A 4,316-nucleotide genomic window follows, 5' to 3' on the forward strand; every position below is an offset into this window, starting at 1 on the left:
AAATAATTATAGCCTCTATTCTTAAAATACTTTAATAATAGATATTAGTTCTTTATTATAGATTTATTGATTTAATTTTACTTTATAGAATATTTTAGAATAAAAGTAATATAGGTAAAGCTTTCTTTATTTATTTCGTTATTCTAAAACCGCTTTTATAGCGAAGTTTAAAATATCGGTTTTAATTTTAAAAGGTTTTTAAAGGTCTAGGATTATAATAACTAGTTTAGAAATAATTATATTTTTAATTTTAATAAATACTTCTTCATACTTAGGGTCCTAAATAAATAGAATATTTCTTTATATTAAGTTATTAAAAGGTCTAATTATATTAATATAGTTTTTAAAGAATTGTTAATAAAAGTTAACGAATTTTAAGAATTCTTATATATTCTTAATGTTTTATAATATAGACTAGTCCCTAACTATTTTTATTTTTAATATTTATATATAAATTTATTTTAGTATAATAATATATTGAAAGAAGTTTATTTTTTATATATAGAACTCGTATTTAGAGGGTTTAGTATATAGTTTAGCGTTTTAGAGTTTTTAAAATATTATATAAATATATTTTTTATATATTTTAAAGTTGAGAAAGAAGATAAGAACGTTATTAATATAGATAATAATAAAGATATTAATATACTCCCGGAGTACGTAGTTAATTATTATTTAAAAAGTTACCGAAGTATTAATAAGTTTAAAAGGTATAACGAGGTATTTAAAAAGTCCTTTATAAGTTCGGAATACCGTTTTTTATTTATCTCTTTTCTCAATCCGAATTTAGTTAAATACTTTTTTAAGATCTATAGTAATAAACTAATTAGCTTTATAAAATAGATTTCTAAGCTTAGTAATAAGTAATAAGGGATAGTAATTTCTTTTTATAATTTTATTAAGCTTTTTATAATTAATAACTAGTCTTCGTTTTTTTATTCCTTTTTTTAATACGAAGAATAAGGGTAATTTTATAAGAGAATTCAATAGTTAAATAAGTCTTTTTTTAAGTTTCTTATTAATATATTTACTAAGATATTCCTATTTTTCTTAATATATTAAATATATTAAAAAGAACCTAGGTTACGTTTTTTTTTTAAATTCGATTTTTATATCCTAATTACTATATTTTAATAATCCTATTTCTTTAAGTTTTATAAATAGTTTTATATATATTTAGTACTCCTTAGGTATAGTTTAGAGTTATAACAATTCTTAATTATTAATACTAGTTATAAACTTCTTAAAGCTTTTTATTATTTTAACAAAAGCTATATATTATATTTATTTTCGTTTTTTAAAAGTTTTTAAAAATCTATTTAAATCTTTTTTTTTTTTAGGTCGTTTAGTAATTAGATTTTTTTAAAGAACCTAGCTAATAGTTTAATTCATTTATAGGTTATACTTTTATAATTCCGAGATTTTTAAAATAACGTCGATATTTCTAATCTCTATAATATTATAGGAATTAATATACGGGCGTTATAAATTAATATACGGGCGTTGCTCTTATACGGGCGTCGCTATTTTACTTTTTAATTAGTTTAAAAAAAAATTATTAGTATAGTTAAATTCTACTAAATACTTATAAAGTTTCTTAAGCTTTTATTCCTTTATTCCTTTTATACTTAAGTTATATTATTAAACCTCGAAATCTAATTTATAATATTTACTTACGATAGCTTTTAAAATTAAAATTAAAAACGTTCCTTAGGGCTAATCTTAAAGCAATACTCTTATTAAAAGACTTCCCCCTTTATAAAAGCGATTATTAATTAATTACGGCCTTTTATTATTATTTAGTTAACTATTATTATCTTCTTTTTTAAAAAGTAGTTACCCTAATATTAATTAATTTTATAAAGTTAGTAATTTTAAAAAGTAATACGACCTTATTACTAAGCTCTTAGTTAGTATATTATAAAATATATAACCTTTTATCTCCCTAATAGAGTAATCTACTAGGGCCGTACCGTATATTACGTATTAAAGAAAACTAAGTATAATACGCTCTATATTTAATTACTAACTAAAATAGTAATTAACCGACTCGATTATTATTTCCTTTTTATTAATAGCTCTTAACTTTTTACTACCCGCTTATAGAGCGAGCTTTACTTACTCTAATACGCATAAGACCTCTTAATATTAACCTATATAAATAACTAAGTTTAATATAATTTATCTTTTTATATAAGTATTATTATTACCTAGGGGGTTCTATAAGAGCTATTTAAAGCGCCGGCTTATTACCCTAACCTTATATATTTCTAACCCGTTAATTATAACTATTATAACTAAGCTAATATTAATATATTAAATCTTAATATCCGTATTAGCCTAGTTATTTACGGCGTTCGTACTATTACTTAGCTAAATTCTATATTATTAAAAAGTATTTTACTAATCCTCAGGCGTACTTACGTTAATTACGATAGTTATAATATCGAGCTAGCTGAGGGCGCCTAGCCCGAGAGGGGTAGACTTATTAATAGGTATTTTTAGTAGAGTAGTAGTTTATATATTAATAAGTTTATTTAGTAAATTTGTTTAGTAGATTTATTTAGTAGATTTGTTTAGTGGATTTATTTAATAGATTTATTTAGTAAATTTATTTAGTTTAAATAGAGTAGCTTTAGGTAATATTAAAAGTAATAAGGATAGAAAGAATGTTTATAAGCTCTAATACGAATAGTAAATATTAGCCTATTTAACCCTTTTTCCAAAAACCTCTATATTATTATTAAAATTTAGAACCTTTATAGTTAAGGGCCGCCTCTAACTATTACGACCGACTATTATAATTAATTATTATAGCTAACTTCTATTATTAACCTTTTTAATTAGCGCCGCTACGTAATAAAAAGGGTAGCTTACTTATCCTAAATTAAATAGTAGTTTTCGTATCGAAATTATTATATTACGTTAAGCGCGTACTTAGGATATATTACGTATATTATATAATTAAAAAGTATATTATATTATATAATTTCTTTTAAAAGCGTAATCTTATTAAGGTCGATCTTTTATACTTATAAAGCCGGAAACAAACCACTATATATAACCTTTTATAAACGATTATTTTAATATAAAGCTTATATTATATTTTACTTATTATTTCCTTAAGAAAATAATAAAAACTTAGCAAACTACCCTCTTACGACTTTTTTTAAAATATAACCCCTCTCTCCTTAATAAATAGTTTTAATAACTTTCTTATTTTATAATAGAGTAGTTTAGTAATATTTTTTAGTTTATTAAATAAGTTATTAATATTAATTAATAATTAATAATAATACTACTTTAATAATAAGAATATATCCGTTAATAATAATAAATATAAGGTCCCTAAGTTAATTTATTACCTTATTTACCCCTATAACTATTCTCTATTTAAAACGAAGCGTTCTTTTAAACTATAGCCTCTTATTATACTTTAAATAACCGATCCTCTTTTTTTTTTATAACTTAAATCCTAAACTTATTAATTTTTAATAATTTAAAATAAACTTATAATACTCTCTTTAACTAAGTTAATAATTTTATAAAAACTAACAGATTTAATATTATAAAATAAAATAGGTATAAAACTCGAGGCCGAATTATTTAATATACTTTTTAATATAATTAGTTTAATAAGCCTAGGCTTATATAAAGCGCTAATATTTAATAATATAAGTTTTGTAAATATAGTTATAAATAATAAGTTATTATTAAGGCTTAAAAAGAGGATAAGTAGTTATTACGTTATTATTTAGACCCCTAGTATAATTAATATAATTATAGCCCTAGCTTTAAAACCTCTACGCACTTTTTATATTATAAGCTTATTAAAATAATTAAGGATATTATTAAAACTATAAACTAACGAGTTAGGATTCGAGCTCGTAATATACGTACTATTATTTAAGAATAGTTCCTAAAGTCCTTATTTATTTAGCGAGATATTTATAACGCTAGGGCTTATATAAATTAAAAAAAACTAGCTAAATACTCGCTAACTATAGCGTTAATTAAGCTATTTAATAAGCGAGATATCCTATATATAATAAAATAGGTAAATAACGAGCTAAACCGCTTTATTAGCCTTATTTAGACCTTTTTTTATTATTTTTAAATATAAAAGCGATTCTCTAAGGTAATTAGCTTTAATAATACTTATAATACTAATTATTTTAAGCTCTCTCTTTTTTAAATTACTAAGTAAACCTACTTTAGATCTATTTATAACGCTACGTTTAGCCTTATTAATAATAAAAAACTAGAGGGTTTTTAGTTTTTTTTAATAAGTATTTATTAATTTATAAACTAATACT

Source organism: Colletotrichum lupini, chromosome 5 (assembly GCF_023278565.1).
Source record: "Colletotrichum lupini chromosome 5, complete sequence".
Taxonomy (NCBI): domain Eukaryota; kingdom Fungi; phylum Ascomycota; class Sordariomycetes; order Glomerellales; family Glomerellaceae; genus Colletotrichum; species Colletotrichum lupini.